The 21,540-nt window shown below is 34.4% G+C and overlaps 1 protein-coding gene across 2 annotated transcripts in view; it reads left to right on the forward strand.

Moving 5' to 3' along the window:
- TBC1D5 (TBC1 domain family member 5) overlaps positions 1-21,540 on the forward strand; it is a 538,038-nt gene that overhangs the window by 37,092 nt on the left and 479,406 nt on the right. The gene's annotated exons all lie outside the window — the stretch shown is intronic.

Here is a 21,540-nt window from a genome sequence, read left to right on the forward strand (position 1 = left end):
GAACATGCACATAACCTGTGACACAATTCCACATCTAGTGAAGTGAGAGAACTCTTTGGATGTGTGTACCAGGAGATATGTTCAAGGATATTTTGTAGAAGCATTGTTCCTAACAACAAAAACTTATAAGTACTCAAGTATATATCAGGAGATAGGATGAATAAGTTGTGGCATAGTCATGCATTGAATGTTATATAGCAATGCAAATAAATGACCTACCGCCACATGAATCTACATTGATTATCTTAAGAGATGTAATATTTAGTAAAAAAAAAATAATGTTTCTTCACTGAAAAGTACATGTAGTATGATACTATTTTATTTTTTTTAATTTATTTATTTATTTATTTTTAAAAGATGGGTTCTTGCTCTGTTGATTACAGTGGTGTGATCACAGCTCACTGCAGCTGCAAATTCCTGGACTCAAGTGATCGTCCCACCTCAGCCTTCTGAGTAGCTGGGACCACAGGTGTGTACCACCATGTCCCACTAATTCTTAAAAAATTCTTTTTCTAGAGATAGGGTCTTGATATGTTACCCAGGCTGTTCTTGAACTCTTAACCTCAAGTCATCCTCCTACCTTGGCCCTCCAAAGTACTGGGATTATAGGCATGAGCCACCATACCTGGCCAATATGATACTATTTTAAATGAAAAACTTCAAAACAAGTTGAAAACTAAATAACATATTATTTAATTATACATAAATATAGGGTAAAAATATTAAGGAAAAATAAGGGTATGATTAAGATAAAATTTTGGGTAGTTATTATCTATATGTGAGGTGGGGCAGAACGATAGAATTGGGGAAGAACACAACAGGATCTGGAAGATGCTGGTGTAATGTTCTACTTCTTATGTTCAGAGGTAAGTTAATCATGTTCATTTTATTGTTATGCTTTATAACATATATCCATATGTAATAAATGTATTCTTTTGTATGTATCAAGTACTTTATAATACAAAGTTAAAAACTTTCATAAATGTTTCATATAAAAATTCCTTTTTTAAGATAAGAATGAAATTCACAGGACAAAAGCTCAGCATTTCTAAAACTGAAATAATCATTATTGTTTTTTAATCAAGTGTTCTCTCCAGACCTCTCTTTATTGCCTCATACTACCTTTTCAGGTCTTAAACCTTAGTAATACTTTTGACCTCTTAATCCTCAAATTAATTTAATAATGTTAAATGCTAGGGATATTGTAAAAAAGTTTTAAATAACTATTTTCTGAAGGACTAAATGAATGAAGACAGTCTTTTTGTCTCTTACAATATCATGTCATTCAACAAGTTCATTCTGTTCTTATCTATGTATCTAGATTAATCTGTCTTTCAGTTTGTAGGGTCTCCATCTGGATTTCAGCCCCCCGCCGCCACACCTGTACTGTTTCTCGACTGACCTTTCTGTTTGTACTCTTCCCTCTCCTTAGTTCATTCTTACTAATACTGGATTAATCTTTCCAAAACACTGCTTTGATCATTCTATGTGGTTCTTCAGAAACCTTTAATGATTCCTTAGTACAAAATGTTGAGGAACATATGCTATAATTTGGGCACCAGGCTTCTGTAGTTTGGTTTTAACCCAGGGCCAGCACTCATTGCTCTTTCCTTGAGGGTACAGATACCTCTTTCTAGCTGCCCGGCCCTTGGGCATGATACTGTGGATGAGAGGTGGGAAGGGATGTCTTGCCTGGATATTTTTACTATTCATGCTGTTGATAACCTTCAGACTTTCTCTTGCTTCAAATATATGGCTTTTGGGAGTTAGCCCACTCTGAGCAATTCCTAAATTTTGCGGCAATGTGTGCTAGATTTTTTTAACTTCAGTAAGATCTTGTTTTCCATCTTTCTGGTATTCCTCCTGGTTTCTGGTCTGCCTTGGTTTTCTAATCTGCTATGGTTTGAATTATTATCAGTGGAATCATCATTTTAGTGTGTTATTAGACAAGGTTCTTTGGGTACCAAAAACAGAAACCTGTGATTGCTTACCCAAAGTGAGAGTTTATACTAACAGTGCAACAAAGGTATCTCTCAGAACTGATAAGCGGGAATTACAATTCATTTTTACAGGGAGCTGGAAATCAGGCACTACAAATTTTGTTTCAGATTTCTGTGGATTTGGTGTGGAAAGGGGAAGGCAAAGTGTATGTTGAGTCTACCTTTTAATTTAGTCTGGCTCCACTTTTAGATTCAGTTTGCTAAACAGATTCTTTTACAGGTACGCGGTTTGGTAGTAAGTATTCCCATTGTGTGACTGTCCAGTTGTATATGTCTAGTCTACTTTTACATTTACTGACCAGCAATTAAAAGTGTAAGAGTGATGAATCTTTCATAAGTGATGACATCAATGAAAGTATTTCAAATGACTTATATAAAACTTTTTGTGTGCTCTTGAAAGTTTCATTAAGAAATGTGGATCAAGTATCGTAATTTTAAAGCTTCCAGGGAAAATAATTTTTATAAAGTTAGAATTAGTTCCTTATATTAATACTAATATGCCTATATGCCAAGAAAAAAGGGCTTACCAGAAAAAAGAAAGAAGGCAATATAATGTAAGTAATTTTCCTTATTTAAGCTTAGGGTTTTCATATTATAATTTCTCAGAAGTGGTACATATTTACCAGTTATTCTTGAATAGTTCCAGTGGCTGTCTTTCTTTGGAAAATTAGTCATTTATTTTATTGGAAAAACTTAAATAATCATATTATCAAGTTTTGGCAAGGATGTTTGGAAATGAGGTGTTATATGATGATGGGAGTATAAATTGATATAGCTATTGGAGAACAGGTAGGCAGTATCCAGTAAAATGGGAAAAATACATATATCCTATCAGTTTTACTTTTGTGTAGACTTTAGGGCAGTGGTTCTTAGCAGGGGTGATTTTACCCCTCAGGAAACATTTGGCAATGCCTGGAGACATTTTTGGTTGTCACAGTTCGGGAGTGTTATTGGCATCTAGTGGGTAGAGGCCCAGGATGCTGCTAAACATCCTGCAATTTATAGGATATACCCCCATAATAAAGAACTATCTAAGTCAAAATGTCAAGGGTGCCAAGGTTGAGAAACCGTGCTTTAGAGAAGCCCTTACATGTGAACAAAGAGACTTGTTCAAGGATATTTGTTAAAGTATGAAATTTGAAAAATTAGACATAAGCTAAATGTCTGTCAGGGGAATGGATAATAAAATGTTCCATGCATATATGATTCAGTACTTTATAATATAGTAGTTGAATGTAGATAGAAACATCAATAGATCTCAAAAATAATGTTGAATGAAAGGAAGCAAGTGCTTTCAGTATGATCCCATTTATGAAAATTGAAAAAAATATACAAAACACAATGTGGGAAATGAATTAGGAGACACATACCAATTTCATGATAGTGGTTGCTAATCAGAAGATGAGAAAAGAGGAATGGCTCTGGCGGTGGTAAATAGTGAGCTTCAACTTTATCTCTAGTTGTTCTTTCATAAATATACATAAAGTAAACCAAATATGGTTTTATATTTATGTGAATTTGAATGCATAGTCTGATGTCTGTTAAAAATTCTGGTTGGTGGGAAGATGGATATTTGTAATATTACTGTTTTTTCTTATACTTTTAAAATTTCTCAACAAAAAAATATCATCCATGAATTTTTCATAGTACTTAGTACAGCACATTACATGTTTGTGTTTCTTTTTTCAATTCTTCCTGTCCAGGAAGTTAACTTGGCTTCCTATGGAGAGAAGTATAACTATTTTTATATATTCATTGTTTATTTAGTTTATGTATGTGATTGTGAAGAATTTATATTGACTGGCATTAACCATTAAATTTGTGCTTAATTCACAAAGATGAAAACCATCAGAAAGAACTCCTAGCAACTGTTTGTTTTACCTGATTTTTGTGTATAAGAATATATAGAAATAATTGGGTCTTCAACAGAAACATGAAATATTTCTCCCATTTAGACATTTTGTTGCATTGATTTTGTTGTTGTTGTTCAAGTATTTGATTATAGTATTTAAATCTTTTCAGTAACTATTCAGGAAATTAAATTTAGATATCTCAGTGATTCTAGGAACTTTAAAATCTTAACTAATGTTTTCTGAATAAGTTACACTTAACTATGAAATTCCATAAATCTGTTTAAGAAGGAAATGGATATAATGTCATAGCCAATTTTTTTTTTTTTTTTAGAACACAAGGATCAGTTTTTATATGGGCTAAAATATATTGACAGTAAAAAGAAGTGGGAATAGTGCACGACCTGTAATTTTTTTTCTTAAGGTGACATAAATATAAGTATCTCAAATACAGTGTAATTAAAAGTTATAATAACTATTCATGATATCCTTGAATTTAAATTATCTCAAATTAGATAACTTAGATTAAAATTGCATTTGTAATTATATAGAAGTTTATAATTTTTAAACAAAAAGCATTTGCCAAAACTTATCCCAAAGTTTAGAAAACCCACTAATTTAAATTTAAAAACTTAAAATAACCTTTGGTTAATGATTTTTTATTTGTCCTTGTTAGAGAGTACTTAAATACAAAAATAATAACTTACATCTTTTTATATGTAAATGTCAATCCAATCAAAAGATGACTGAAAATTAATGACTTTATTTAAAAAAGAGACAGGTCTTAAAATTTTAGATTAGATCTAATTTTTTTGTTAAAGGATTTTGTACAAATTATAAGAATGGCTTAATTATAAAATTCATAAAGATAATTTAAATTCAGAATAATTTAATTCAGGTTCAAATATATAATTATACATAGTTATAACTTCTAACTATATAGAATTTGAAATATGTCATATAACCTTCATGGATAATTTTTATAATTAGGTGAAAACAAGGCAGGAATTATCTCCATTTGATATTCTGGCTAATATTTGCAATTTAATACTAGAGTTAATCCTTAATTGCTGTAAAAGAGTTGTCTATAACATGGGTATCAATTATTCTTCTATAATACAATATGTAATACCTTTTAAGAATCAAGCATTTAAGAAATAAATGTTACATAAAAAGTTTTAAAAGAACATCTCACTCGTGGAGCATGTGTGTATGTGTGTTATGTGCGTAAGTAGATAGAGTTGATTCTTTGGTGGACTCAACGTTTATGGGAGACAGTAGCTGATTAAACCTAGAAACTTATTAGATTAACTTCCCTCTGAGTATAAAGTATGTGCTCTTCCAACAAAGGCCTAAGGTTCTGGTTTGAGCAGAGTGTCAAGACCTAGCTCAACTCTTTTTAGAAAGTGAAGAAGTAAGTACAAGTGTAAAGATGGTACATTCTTTTCAAGTGTGACTTTTAGTAAGATATTATGGTGTGAGAAAAAAATTAACACAATTATTTCAAGATAATATACTCAATGGGAAAGAAAATGGATTACTGTAGCAATTTTGGGTTCTATTCCCAGACTCCCATATGTATGAATTCAGTGTCTACTGAGATACTTATTAAGGGTGTTTAGGCAGGAAAGTTTATGGTTTTCTGTCTTATGATCTTAATTTTCTTGTATCAGGGATTTTAGTTATTAGACTCTCCCTCTAATAAGCTCAGATCCTATTTTGACAGATACAGAGATGAACTACTAGCCTTTTTTTTCCTCTGTAATTTCAAGCCATTTACAAATGTGAAGATAAAGAATTTGGGCTTTGTGGCTTGATTTTATGGATGAATTTAAAAAAAATCTTTGCAGTTTGCTTTTACTTAAAAATCTGTTTTTAAACTACATTAATTTTTAGTTTATCTTAAAATTTGTTTACTTATTCACTTTCATATTTTAAGTAGGGATTAGGAAGTACAAGTGAAAAGGTTATAATTATGGGAACATTTGCTTTTTTAATTTTTCATTTATATAGATTTATGGGGACATGAGAATATATGTTACATGGATATATTGCGTAAGTGGTGAAGTCTGGGCCTTTGTGTAACCCTCAGCCGATTAGTGTTTTTAGTACCCATTAGGTAATTTCTCATCCCATACCTCCCTTCCACACTGCTGAGTCTTCAATGTCTATTATTCCACTCTCTATGCCTATGTATACTCATCGTTTAGAGCGCATTTATAAATGAGAACATGTGGTATTTGACTAAGTTATTTCACTGAAGATAATGGCCTCCAGCCAGGCACGATGGCTCACACCTGTAATCCTAGCACTTTGGGATGCTAAGGTGAGAGGGTTGCTTGAGGCCAGGAGTTCTAGACTAGCCTGGGCAACTTAGTGAGACCTTGTCTCTACAAAAGATAAGAAAAATTAGCTAGGTGTGCTGGTACATGCCTGTAGTCTCAGCTATTCTGGAAGCTGAGGCAGAAGGATCACTTGAGGCCAGGAGTGAGGCTGCCGTGAGTTATGAATGTACCACTGTACTCCAGCCTGGGTGACGTAGCAATACACCATCTCTAAAAACAAACAAATAAACAAACAAAAAAGGGTAATGGCCTCCAGTTCTATCTATGGTGCTGCAAAAGACATTATTTCATTCCTTTTTATGGCTGAGTAGTATTCCATGGTGTGTATATATACCACATTTTCTTTATTCAGTTATTAGTTGATGGACTCTTAGGTTGATTTTGTATCTTTGCTATAGTGAATAGTGCTATGATAAACATAAAAGTACAGGTATCTTTTTCATACAATAATTTCTTTTTCTTTGGGTAGATAAGCCAGTAGTGGGATTACTGGATGGAATGGTAGTTCTATTTTTAGTTCTTTGAGAAATCTCAGTACTGTTTTCCATAGAATTTATACTAATTTACATTCCCACTAATAGCGTATGAATGTTCCCGTTTCTCTGCATCCTCACCAACTTCTGTTCTTTTTTGACTCTTTAATAAAATAATGACCATTCTGACTAGTGTAAGATGGTATCTCATTGTGGTTTTAATTGGCATTTCCCTGATGATTAGTGATGTTGAGCATTTTTTTGTATGTTTCGTGGCCATTTGTATATCTTCTTTTGAAAAATGTTCATATTGTTTAGCCACTTTTTAATGGGTTATTTTATTCTGGTTCAGTTGTTTGAGTTCCTTGTATATTCTGGATATTAATCCTTTGTCGGCTGAATAGTTTGTGAATATTTTCTTCAATTCTGTAGGTTGTCTGTTTACTCTGTTAATTATTTCTTTTGCTATGCAGAAGTTTTTTAGTTTAATTAGGTTCAGTTTGTGTATTTTTGTTTCTGTTGCATTTGCTCTTGGAGTCATAGGCATAAAATCTTTGCCTAGGCCGATGTCCAGAGTTGTTTTTCTTAGGTTTTCTTCTAGAGTTTTTGTAATTCCATGTCTTACGTTTAAATCTTTAATCCATCTTGAGTTGATTTTTGCATATGGTGAGAATCACATGTATATGAATCATACGTATGTGAATCAAGTTTCATTCTTATGCGTATGGCTATCCAACTTTTCCAGCACCATATATTGAATAGGGTGTCGTTTCCCCAGTATATTTTTTTCTCTACGTTTTTGAAGATCAGTTGGTCATAGGTATGTGGTTTTATTTCTGTGTTCTCCGTTCTGTTTCATTGTTCTGTGTGCTTATTTTTATACCAATACCATGCTGTTTTGGTTACTGCAGCCTTGTAGTTTAATTTGAAGTAAGGCAGTGTCATATCTCCAGCTTTGTTCTTTTTGTTTGTTTGTTTTGTGAGACAGAGTCTCGCTCTGTCACTCAGGGGGGAGCACAGTGGTGTGATCATAGTTCATTGTAGCCCCAAAAGCAATCCTCTTGCCTCAGCTGCCCAGGTACCTGGAACTGTAGGTAGGCACGACCACAAATGGCTAATTTTTTTAAATTTTTATTTTTGTAGAGATGGTGTTCTCACTGTGTTCCTTAGGCTGGTCTCATAACTCCTTGCCTCAAGTGATCCTCCCACCTGAGCCTCCCAAAGTGCTGGGATTACAGATGTGAACCACTGCACCCAGCTCAGCTTTATTCTTTTTGCTTAGGATTACTTTGGCTATTTGGGATCTTTTTTGATTGCATATGAATTTTAGGATTTTTTGTTCTAATTCTGTGAAAAATGATGGTATTTTGATAGGAATTGCATTAAATCTGTAAATTGCTTTGGGCAGTATGGTCCTTTTAACAATATTGATTCTTTGAATCCGTGAGCATGGGGTGTCTTACCAATTGTTTGTGTCATCTACGCTTTCTTTCATCAGTGCTTTATAGTTTTCCTCACAGAAATTGTTCAGCTTCTTGTTAAATATATTTCTAGGTATTTTACTTTTTGTAGCTATCGTAAATGAATTGAATTCTTGATTTGGTTTTCAGCTTGGTTGTTATTGGTGTACAGAAATGCTACTAATTTCTGTCTGTTGATTTTGTATCCTGAGACATTACTGAATTCAATTTTTAAATCTTGGGAGTCTTTTGGAGGAGTCTTCAGGGTTTTCTAAGATCATATTATCAGAAAACAGGTAATTTCACTTTTTCTTTTCCAATTTGGATGCCTTTTATTTTTTTCACTAGCCTGATTGCTCTGGCAAGGACTTTCAGTACTACGTTGAATAAGACTAGTAAAAGTAGGCATCCTTGTCTTGTTCCAGTTCTTAGGGGGATGGTTTCAACTTTTCTATATTCAGTATAATGTTGGCTGTAGGTTTGTCATATGTGACTTTTATTATTTTGTGACATGTTCCTTCTATGCCTAGTTTGTTGAGAGTTTTTATCATGAAAGGGTACAGAATTTTATTGAATACTTTTTCTGCATCTATTGAGGTGATCATAGGGTTTTTGTATTTAATTCTGTTTATGTGGTAAATCGCATCTATTGAGTGGGCACATGTTGAATAATTCTTGCATCCCTGGAATAAAACCCACTTGATCCTGGTGTGTTATCTTTTTGATGTGCTGTTGGATTCAGGTTGGTAGTATTTTATTGAGGATTTTCGCATCTATGTTCATGAGGGATATTGGTCTGCAGTTTTCTTTTTTTGTTGTGTCTTTGCCTGGTTTTGATATCAGGCTGGATTTGCAGTATGAGTTAGAAGGAGAGGATTTTCCCCTTGATTTTTGGGAACAGTTTCTATACGATTGGTACCAGTTCTGTGTAGTTCTGGTAGAATTTGCCTGTGAATCTGTCTGGGCCTGGGCTTTTTATTTTGGGGGGCTTTTTTATTAATGATTCATTCTTGCACCTCATTATAGGTCTATACAGGGTTTCTATTTCTTCCTGGGACAGTCTTGAGAGATTATATGTTTTTAGGAATTTATCCATTTCCTTTAGCTTTTCTAGTTTGTGAGTGTGTAGTTCGTAACATTCTTTGATGATCTTTATTTTTGTGGTATCTGTTGTAATGTCTACTTTTTCATTGTATCTTCTTCTTGTTTATTTGTATCTTCTTGTTTATTTGTATCTTCTCTTTTCTTGGTTAATTCAGCTCGAGGTCTATCAATTTCATTTATCTTTTCAAAGAGCCAACTCTTCATTTTGTTGATCCTCTGTGTTTTTTTTTTTTTTTTTTGGTCTCGATTTCATTGAGTTCTGTGAACTTTGTTATTTCTTTTCTTCTGTTAGCTTTCAATTTGGTTAGTTTTTTTTTTCTAGTTCCTTGAGGTACCACATTTAGTTGTTATTAATAATTCATGATCTTTCTGTTCTTTAATGTAGCCATTTAATGGTATAAACTTTCCTCTTAGGACTGCTTTTGATGTATCTCGGAGGTTTTGATATGTTGTGTCTCTATTTTAATTTGTTTCAAAAATTTTTTAAATTTCTGTATTGATTTTGTCATTGACCCAAAGATCATTCAGGAGCAAGTTGTTTAATTTCCATATATTTGTATAGTTTTGAGAGTTCCTCTAAGATTGATTTTCATTGTTTTCCCCCCACTGTGCTCTGAGAAGATACTTGATATGATTTTGATTTTTTTAAAAAATTATTGACACTTGTTTTGTGGCCTCTTTTATGGTCTATCTTGGAAAATGTTTCATGCCTCAATGAGAAGAATGTATATTCTGCAGTTGATGGGTAGAAGGTTGTATAAATGTCTGGCAGGGTCCAATTTAAGCTCAGTGTTTCTGTGTTGATTTTCTGTCTTGATGATCTTTCTAGTCCTGTCGGTGAGGTGTTAAAGTTGCCCCCAATTATTGTGTTGTTTTCAATATCTTTACTTAGGTCTTGTAGTATTTGTTTTAAGAATCTTGGTTTTAAGAATTTGTTTTAAGATTCTTATATCTTCTTGTTGAATTAATCCCTTTATTATTATATAGTGATCTTGTCTTTTTTTTTTTTTTTACTTATTAATTTGAAGTCTGTTTTATCTCTAAGTATAGCTATTCCTGGTTGCTTTTGGTTTCTTTTTACGTTGAATATAATTTTCTACCTTTTTACTTTGAGTCTGTAAGAATCTTTACCAGTTATGCATGTTACCTGTAGGCAGCATATTTTTGGATTCTGGTGTTTTATATATTCTGTCAACTCGTATCTTTTTAGTCCATTTATGTTCAAAGTTAATATTGATATATGAGTTCTTTTTTTATGTCATAATGTTGATTTTTACCTAGTTTCTTTGTAGCCTAAATTGTGTAATTGTTTTAAAAGAACTGTGAGTTTTAAGCTTTTGTGTTTTTTTATGATGGTTAGGAAGCTTTTGTTTCCATGTTTAGAATTTCCTTGAGGTCTAGTGGTAGTGAATTCCTTTAGCATTTGTTTATCTGGAAAATACTTTATTTCTCCTTCATTTATAAAGCTTAGTTTAGCAGGATACAAAATTGTGGCTTACAGTTTTCCCTCTTAAGAAGATTTAAAATAGGACTTCGTTCCCTCCTGGCTTATAGGTTTCTGCTTAGATGTCTGCTGAGTGATGGGATTTCTGTTATAGGTGATTAGACACTTTTCTTATAAGGATTTTATGATTTTTTTCCCCTTTACATTGACTTAAGATAGTCTGATAAGTATGTGTCTTGGTGAAGATTATTTTGCAGTATATTTTCCTGGTGTTCTTTGAGCCTCTTGTATATGGATATCTACATCTCTAGCAAAAATAGGGGAAGTTTTCCTCGATTATTTCCTAAAATAGGTTTTCTAAACTAGAAAATTTTCTTTTGTCTCAGGAATACCTATGTCTTATAGGTTCAGTCATTTTACATAATCCCCATACCTCTTGAAGGCTTTGTTCATTTTAAAAATTCTGTTCTCTTTATTTTTATACTACTGGGTTAATTTGAAAGACCTGTCTTCAAGGTCTCAAATTCTTTCTTCTACTTGGTCTATTAGACTTTTAAAGCTTTTAACCGTATTTTGTAAGTCCTTCAATGAAACCTTCATTTCCAGATGTTCTGTTTGGTTTTGTTTGTTTTTAAGTATTTGTCTCTTCAGTAAATTTTTCATTCATATCCTGGGAATTGTTTTTCCTGATTTCTTTTTGTAAGTTTTCTGCTTTCTCTTGGATCTCATTGAGATTCCTTACAATCCATATGAATTGAATTCATTATCTGTCATTTCAAAATTTTCATTTTGGCATGGATCCATTGTTAGAGAGCTAGTATGATCCTTTTGAAGGCACTGAAACACTGCTTTTTTATACCACAAGAGTTCTTACCCCGGTTCCTTCTCATCTGGAGAAGCTGTCACTTCTTACTTTGAATTTACTCTTGTTTGGATGGGACTTTTTGATTTTTAAAATTTTTCTCCCTTGAATGTGTGATTGTAACGTATGTTGTGTTTGGTCATTTCATTTTAATTCTTGGTGCTTTTAGGGACCATGGCTCTGTATGAGTTTCTTGGTTATAGATAACTTTGTGCAGTATCTTTCTCACATGTTGACTGTAGTAGCAGTTTACTTGGCATATATGAAGGCTCACTCCTCACTGCCTTCCATGGGACTGGGATTGGGAAGATTTTATCTCGATCTCCAGTACTGTGTGCCCTTCTGTAAGCAGGTTTTGTATTGGGTTGTGCAGTTCAACCTTCAGGCTAATAGGTGTTACTAATGGGTAAAAGCCAGCTGTGGCAGAAGCTGATGGGTATGTGTTTGATCTTTGTTTTCTGGGAGGGCTTCTTTGTTGTCTCAGGTGATGAACAGACATCTGTGGAATGCCTGATACAGTGAGTTCTCTGCTCAGCCTTGGAGGTGGGTTCAAAGCTATGCAGGGTTGGAGTGCCAAGCTTACCCACTTATACCCCAATGATAAGCACAGGCTCCATCCCTGATTGGGGGAGGGGATATCCTGATGAATTGTGCTGAGTTCTCCACAGGGGATAGGGGGCTGCACTAGCTTTATGTCCTAGTCTGGCAGGAACTTGAGCAATTTCCCTAAAACACCATGTCTTGGAGCTCAATGACTTTCAGTTCAGTTGGACACTGTTGTCTATCTCCAGGCCACAGTGTCTCTGAGAGCCACAAAAAATGCATGTCCCATGGCTCTCTGCTGGAATAGTTTCAGGGCAGAACCTCTTCCTTGGGACAGCTTTGTAGCTCACATGTTCTCTGCAGGAACGCTACTGCTCTGTGTAAAGAGGGAGAGGGGCCCTACCTTTCGGCATATGTGGGTGGTATTAATACCAGCTGTGGTGGTGCCAGCAATTTGGGTCGGCCCAACCTCAGACCTGGGGAGGAGTGTTCAGGTGCCAGCAGTGGTGGACTAGTTTAGGCAATCCCTAGTCCATACACCCCTGCCTAGCATGCTCAAATCCTAGGGAGACCAGACTGGGACTGGGGCAGCATACTTGTCCTCAGGCCCACAGGGTTCAAGTACTGGCTGTGATAGTGTGGGATGGGCTAGTCGCCTGGTTGCTAGTGGAACACTTAGGTGGAGGCAGGGTGGGTGCTGCTATAGGCCTGCTAGTAGGGAGAGTGGGCCCCCATTTCAGTGGGAGTAGCAGGGAAAGGCAGCTTCAGGGAATGCAGGACACAGACCTCCAGGGCCTGGGTTCCCAGAATGGCACTGGGCTGCCCCTGGAATGCTCAGGCGAGGGGAGGGCAGTTTTGCCATGGGTCTGCCACCAGGGAGGGTAGGCCCCTCTCACTGGAGGCAGGTAGGTGTGGGGCACACAATCTGCTCATGTCCCAGTCTATGGGAACATTTTCTATATGTGGATGTGTCTATATATGTAGGTGTGTTTTTTAAAACCTTCCTTTTTCTCTCAACAGATTAGACTTGAAGCAGCTAAGAAGACATATACAAATGTGATTATAACTTTGAGTAAAAACTCAAAAGGGCACTATGGAATGTTTCATTTTTCTTTTTCTTTCTATCAGAATGTATTGGAAGTTAGTTAAACTTGGTGTGGGCTGTCGAAACTATAAGGTCAAATATTCTCCTAGCCTGAACATTGTGTCTGGTAAAATAATGAATTTTCTTTCTTCATTCACCATAAATTCTAGCTTAAATCCAGCTTTATTCTATATTACCAAGTTGTTTGGTGGCTTGTATCTGCTCAGGGATTAACTCTGTATCAATACAGCTATGGAATAGTTCTGAGAAAGAATTTTTCTTCTTTAAGGACCTTGCCCTTGAGGTTTTCAGAATGGCCTAAACTTTTGCTTCTTTATGGTTAAGTAGGGATGACAGTTTTTGCCTCTGTAGGCCTTTATTTACTTATGCCTGATGGAAGTTTTAATCACTCAGCCCAGTTTTCTTCTTCTTAAATTCTTTTTTATATACTTGGAGGTAGTGCCATATGAATCTTATTAAAGTTCAATAAGGTATTAAATTTTAAAAATCTTGCTAAATTGTTTGAATTTGATGAAACTGTATCAAATAAGTTAACGCATCATTTCATTTAGTTTATTTGCTGTGTATGCCTAATGATTGTCCTTTCAATTTCATGTGATGGGGAATGATGCTAAGAAGCAGCCGTTGATTAGATTTTGGATATCCTTTTTCTCTTTACATTGTTACATTCAATTTACATATCTTGTGTATTTTTTGATGCTGTTCACTATGTTCTTTCATTTTCTAAGCTTTTAGCCACTATTATATCTGTTTTATAAAACCAGGATCCCATGGGGTTATTGTGATGCTTCAATTAGGTATGTGTCAAATGTTTAAAAACGACCAAACATTTATACAGATATTCTTATGATTCTTTCTTAGGAGATATGATGCCATTATTTCTGTTTTACTAAGTAGGTTTGAATTTAAATTTGATTTCTACTGTAAGTCTGAGTAGGGTCTTTTAAATGAACTGCATTTAAAAGTAAAAGAATCTTTTGTGCTTGGGGGATTTGACAGGTAAAGTATGCCAAAGTATTCTGTAGCTCACCTCACATTGAAGAGGACAGTTAAGGGAAATTGGAATCCTGTTCATTTCAATATAATTGAAAATATATGCAGCCTCTGCTAATATAAGATTGTAATTTTTTTATTTCATAAAGTTACACATTAAAAAAATCCCCTAATTTATTAAGCTAAATACAATTTTGGCAGTAGGGATAGGATATTTCTACTGGGAGAGGAAGTCTTTAGCTCCTGAAATTTGTTCTCTAATACCTTTCTTTACTAAGTCTACTTGTCTCTGTTATATTTATTTAGAGTACATGCAGTCCTATTTCTTAGTTTAAAAAAAAGAGGTAGGAAATGCTGGCATGGGATTGTGTTGTCATTATGGTGGATTTAGCGTCTAAAGTGATGAGAAATTATCCACATATTCAACTCTCTTTACTATATGTGGCATCTTTACTAAAGATCGCATCTCAGACCTTCCATCTGTGTCTTTGATTAGTCTGGAAAATTTTCAAACATTATTTATTTGAATAGTGTGTATTTTCTTTTTTATATCCTTTTGTGCTCTTGATTTATTTGTATTTTAGACCAGTGCTACTCGAAGTGTGATCTTTAGATCAGTGCTTGTCTGCAAACTGATTTTACTGATCTGTACCAAATTAAAGACAGAAGTTCAGTGTAAGCATTTATAAACTTCTATAGCAACTTGACATTACCATAATATCTATTAAGCATATGATTTAAAAAAAATTAACTTTTATTGCATTTTACAAAAGTTTTCTCTCCAATGGATTGGCAATTTAAAAAATGGTTTTTCATCACATAGTTTCAAAAGTATTTTGTTTAGACCTTGCTCATTCTGTTCTTTATGTCTCATAACTGCTCTAACATAGTTTCTTTCTGTGTCTCTGAACTGCATTTTAGATAGATTTTAAAACATCTTTTTCTGTTCACTAATTTTATCTATTTGAAAGAGTTGATTTGTATCAATTCTTAAATTTTACACTGAATTAAAATTTTTACTGATGTTTTTTATTTCTTAAAGTTTCTGTCTTTAATTCATCACAGACTAGTAAAATCAGTTTGTCAATTAATGCTGATCTGAAGACTGCACTTTGAGTAGCACTGGTCTAAAATACAAGTAAGTTATGTAGATAGCCTTCCTGTTGCTTGAAACATTCTTGATTTTCTATAGTCAAATTCTGTTGTCTCTTGTTTGTGTTGGCTCTCATTCATTGTGTCTGGTATTCCTTGTATGTTTATTTATTTATTTACTTTTTACTTGAGTAGTGTTTTTTGGAAAGGTGTTATTCTTTGAGGCCTGGATTGAAGTTATTTTCTTTTGTTTAAGAACACTTTAAATGACATCTTCGTATAAGATTTATTGGATCATACAAGTAATGCAAATTTAGTCAGAACCTTTGTGGAGGCCACTTTATGGTTACAATATCAGAAAAATTGATAAAACATTCTCAAAGTGACATAATTATAGAGATGGAATACAAATTAGTGGTTGCTAGGGGTTAGGGATGGTGGGTGTGAGGGCTGGGTATGACTATAAAGGGGTAGCAGAGGGAGATTTTTGTGATGCCCCTTTGCTGTTAACATGTTCAGGTAGCCTTTTGGCATACTAACTTTACATAGCTGTTTCCTTTTGGTAGATTCCTTACAATCTTATTTCACCAACATTAGGCATATACACTCAGGATGAAAGCTGGTTTCTGGGTTTTCTTACTTTTTCCTAAGGTTTCTGCTTTCATTTGTATATAACTTATGTGGATACTGTACTTTCTTGCTAGCTAAGCAACTAATTCAAACAGATTTACCCCCTAAATTTTAAAGTTGTATCTAGTAGTATCAAGGTATCTAGTTTTCCATACTGTTGGAAAGTAGTGTCGCTATCAATCTACTATTTAGTCTTACCAAGTATGGCTATTTTATGCCTCAGTTCTCTTGTATATTTGTTATTATGATTATTTTTCCTTATTTCTTTGGTCTGTCAGACTTTTTGTACAAACCATCACAGTCTACTCCTAGTTATTCCTTCTAGCTTTGTTTCCCACTGTTCTTTGATTAGGCATATTATAGTTTATTAATGACATCATTGTAGCCACTGTTTACTCATCATTCCATCGTGTTTAAATGCTCTCTCTTCTTTTTAACTCTCAGTGGTCCTTCTAGCACTGTTGACACTTTGGGCTAAGTAATTGGTTTTTGTCAGGGGACTGTCCTATGCATTTTAAGATGATTAGCAGCATCCCTGGCCTCTACCCTCTAGATGCAAATAATATCTCTTATTCATGACAGCCTAAAGTTTCTCCAGACATTATGAAATGTCTCCTGGGGGCAATATCTGCCATAGTTGACAACTGCTGTTCTAGCCCTATATAATTTTGGTCTCAGACAAGGAGCCTTCTCTGAACATCCCTGCCTGCTGTGACGTTTTACCTTCTAAATTTTTTGTAGTATGTATTGTCTGGATTATACATTTGCCTTTTATTATATTTTGTTATAAATTTCTAATTCATTTTTCTCTTTCTTTCTCGACTTGTGTGTGTGTGTCTCTTATTTTCCAATTTCTAGAAAGCTGGGACCATGTATTCCACTTTTTTGTTTCTTTGATATTTTGGTCAGTCCCATACACTTGTTAGTAGTTTCAAACACAATTAATTGCTTACATTTTCTCTTATTTTTCCATTTTTTTATGTGGTGATAATGGGGATTTTGGAAAGTGAATCACTCTAGAAAACGTAGAGAACTTTGAAGTATTCTAAAATTTGAGACTCTGTTAATGGTAATTATGAGACTTTCAGATAATAGAATTAATGCCTATATATTAATAAAAATTGTATACCCTGTAATAACTCTGAAAAAGTGGAGACAATTGAGATAGTTATAAAAATAAAAGAAGGATGTAATTTCTGTTTGATGTGCTCATTATATGAGTAACCAGAAAAATGTACAGTAGGTCAAAAGTTTTAAAAAAGTAAACTGAGAAATGTAGAAAGTGGAAGGATTGTAGAAGGATGAAGGACAAATGATTACTTCCACAGAGTGAGATGAGCAAAGTAATCAATATCTTGGGGTAAATTGTTAGGGATGATGAATGTAGCATCTGGTTAAGAAAGCTGAGAAACGTGATATGTGAATGCTGTTAAGTCGAATACAAGTTGGGCACAGGGAAGTTGGCTTCTTACTACCAACTAAAGAGAAGCATAATTATAAGCATAGTATGTGTTCACTGTAGAAAAGTTTGAAAGTAATGAAATGTATGGATAAAATAAAATTTAGTTACGGTTCCTAATACCAGAGCTAAATCACTATTTTAGTTAATTTCATTCTCTTAAATTGTATATGGTCTCAGTTTCTCTCTCTAGATATAGCTATGTGATGGGCCTATATGTATAGATATATATTAGGTCATTCAATATGAAATGTCCTATTTCAAATCAAAAGTGTAGTTTTTCATATCAAACAAGAAGCCGTAAATGCACCTCAATTATTGACACAGTTTTGCCATGTTAACGGTAGCTTATTTATGGCAACAGCGAATTAGCCTGGAAAGCGAGTGGTGATGAAATCGTGAAAGGCATTTTTCACAGCTTGTTGAGAATTGAAGATTTTTCCTGTCAAGAAGTGGTCCAAAGCCTGGAAGAAGCGGTAGTCAGTTGATGTAAGGTCTAGTGAATACGGTAGATTACAGAGTTTCCAAGTCTGGCTTCTGTAGTTTGAGCAGCGTTGTTTGTGCAACGTAGTTGAGCATTGTCTTGCAAGAGGATTGGCCTGTCTCTATGGACCAATCTTGGCTTAATTGTAACCATCCTCATCATTTCGTCCAGTAGGTTGCAGTAGACATCCGCTGTACTCGATTGACTAGATTTCACGAAGCTGTAGTGGATGATATTAATACCAGCTCTAGACCACGAAACTGACACTATTAGCTTTTTTTGATGAATGTTTGGTTTTGGACTGTATTTTGGCACTTCATCTTTATCCAGCTATCGTGCCGAACGCTTGAGATTGTCAAAAAGAACACATTTTTCATCACATGTAACAATACGGTGTAGAAATGGTTCACCTTTGTGTTGTGACAGCAAAGAAGGGCAAGCTTCGAGACGATTTCTCTTCTGACGCTTGTTTAATTCATGCGGAATCCATCTACCCAGCTTCTTTACCTTGCCGATTTGTTTCCAATGGTCTAATATTGTTGGAATAGTGATTTCAAACCTTGCTGCTAATTCACATGTAGGTTGAGGTGGATTTGCTTCCACTACAGCTTTCATCTCGTCATTATCCACCTTGGTGTCAGGTCGCCCACGTGGCCCATTTTCAAGATTAAAATCACCAGAATGGAGCTTCTCAAACCATCCATGTACTGTGTGTTCATTGGCCACATCTTTCCCAAAACTTTGGTGATATTTCAAGCTGTCTGTGCTGCATTGGTTCCATGATGGAACTCATATTCAAAAATAACACGAATTTTTTACTTATCCATGGTGTCACAAAAATTGCTCTAAAAAACATCTGAAAGATAATCACAAGCCAAAACATGTGTTTGAAAGACTGAGGATGTATCTTCACAACAAACGTAAAACAAGAAGCATCAAAGTGAAATGTCAGAGATATCAGCTGTCAAACTTAGTACTTAAGGAAATTGGACATTTCATACTTAATAACCTGTGTGTGTGTGTGTGTGTGTGTGTGTGTGTGTGTGTGTGTGTGTGTGTGTGTGTATACACACACACACACATATATAGACACACACACACAATATTGTATGTGTATATATGTATATTTTGTATATTTATATAAAACCAGGGTGTGTTAGTCTGTTTTGTCTTACTATAAAGGAAATACCTGAGGCTGGGTAATTTATAAAAAAGAGATATATTTGGCTCACAGTTCTGCAGACTGTATAAGAAGCAGTGTGCCAGAATCCCCTTCTGGTGAGGGCTTCAGGGAGCTTCCAACCAAGGTAGAAGGTGAAGGGGGAGCAGACAGGTCACATGGTGAGAGAGAGCAAGAGGGGGAGGAGGTGGTGGCAGGCTCTTTCAAACAGTCAGCTCTAGCCTGAACTAATAAAGTGAGAACTCACTCATTATCACAGGGCACCAAGCATTGATGAGGGATTTGCCCCCCATGACTCAAACTCCTCCCACCAGGCCCCACATCCAAGACAGGGGATCAAATTTCAATGTAAGATTTGGAGGGGGCAAACATTCAAACCATATCAAGTGGTTATTGTATATGAAATATTTTATATCCTCTTTTATTGTTTAATATTATGAATACTTTTTCATATCAGTAAAATTCTTAAGAGTGATATTTCATGACTGCGTAGCATTGTATTCTGAGATTATCCCCAAATTTATTTAACCTTTCCTCTATTGTTAAACATTTAAGTTTTCTTTCATTTTTATTAATATAAATATAATTACAGTAAACCTCTCTAATGAAAATATTTGATTAAATCTTTCATTTTCTTTGAGGACTTGTAACCTCCACTGCAGTCTGCCTCTTTTGATTTACCTCACACAATTTATTCTGTCTGTCTTCCTTAGTACCATAGCGGGGTCCATTGGCAGTGTTGTAGATTGTATTTCCTAGCCTTCCAAATGGTTAACTGTGACTAACGGACTGTTGTAGTTTACGAGATATTAGCTGAAATATACTGTGAGAGATGGGAACAGGGAAGGCCTTTCTTCCCCCTTTCTTGTTCCTGCTGCCTGCAATGTTGAGTGTATTAGCCAGAATTCCTATAGCCTTCTTGGAATATGAGGCAACTTTATAGAAACAGTTTACGGGAGAGCAAAAAGATGGAAGGAACTTGGGCCCCGATACTTGGAGCTGCCATATCAGCCTTTGATAGTCTACTTGTTGCTGGATATTTACATGGGGGAAATAAATTTATTCTCCCTTCTCTCTTGTTTGTCATTATTTGATTATTATTTTTGGTTTGGTTTGGTTTGGGTGTGACTTAATCCTAGCTGATAAAGAATATCATTGTTTAAAGGTTCCATGTAGTAATGTAATTGGTCAAATATAAGGAAATATGCATTGTGTCATGGTAGAATGTAGATCCACGTGGAAAACTGAAATTTATGTTGACACTGGAGAGAAATTAATTGGTATTGAAAGAAAAACACTTAAAATGATACAAAAAATAGATAAGTTCTGGAACTATTTGATTATATTGCTGAATTTTGTTCTCAAGTGCTTTTAATAATTATAACAAATATTTTAGGAAACACTTGATAGCTTTTAGGCAAAAAACAAAACACTCAGGATTATATGTTGTATTGCATCAGAATAATCCCTTCCAGCCTTATGAATTTTTAATATTATTAAATATCTTAGCTAGTCACTTTGATGGGATGAGTTCATAAATGTAACTTTTAATGTTCTCATATTAACTTTGAAAAATTTTGATATATGAAATTTTTAAAAAGCATTTTTATGATTATAGACTTACTGTTTTTTAATATTGATTCTATTCAAGAAAGTTAATCACAGCTTTGGATAAATAAGTGAAGAATACACATTTAAAAAATCAATCAAAATGTTTGTACCCCCATAATATTGTGGAAAAAAAACTTAAAAAGAAAAAAAATCAATTACTGTTTGTACAGTTTCAGGTTTACAGAAAAATTGAGCAGAAAATACAAAGAGTTCCCATATATTGATTCTCCCAAGGATAAATATTTTTTTCCAAGATATTTTATTATATATGTTATACATAGAAAAAAGACTCTACATCTCTGAACCAAATATATATTATTTGATAATAGGAAAACCACACAATATTAAAAATCTTCTTACTCTAACCCAAGGTTTCCCACCCTCATCACTAGTAGCACTTTGGGCCAGATAATTCTTTGTTGTGGGATACTGTCCGTGCATTGTATTGTAGGATGTTTGGCAGCATCCCTGACCTCTGCCCACTAGATTCCAATAATACTTCCCAGTCACAACCACCAAAAATGTTTGTAGACCTTACCAAATGTTCCTTGGGGAACAAAATCACCCCCAGTTGAGAACCATTGCTCTAACCAATATACTATGTTTTAACATTTTCTGTATTTTTTTAGGTTGGGCCAAGTTTAGGAGCTGTATAGTTCATTGAATCTTCACACTGAAGTTGTATAAACAAAGTTTGAGTCTTCCCTGCTTCTTGGGCACTGAAAGTAGTATACATAGTTTTATTGAACCTCAGTTTCCTTCATTGCAAAGTAGGTAAAATGTTACCTAACTTGAAAGGTTGTTGTGAGAATTCCATTAAGATAAATTATATGAAATATTTTGATAGTTTCTTTTTCTTCAAATCTTGTATTGTTTGAATTTATTCCCTTTATTCTGTCAAAAAC

The sequence above is a fragment of the Lemur catta genome, chromosome 1 (assembly GCF_020740605.2).
Source record: "Lemur catta isolate mLemCat1 chromosome 1, mLemCat1.pri, whole genome shotgun sequence".
NCBI classification, from domain to species: Eukaryota; Metazoa; Chordata; class Mammalia; order Primates; family Lemuridae; genus Lemur; species Lemur catta.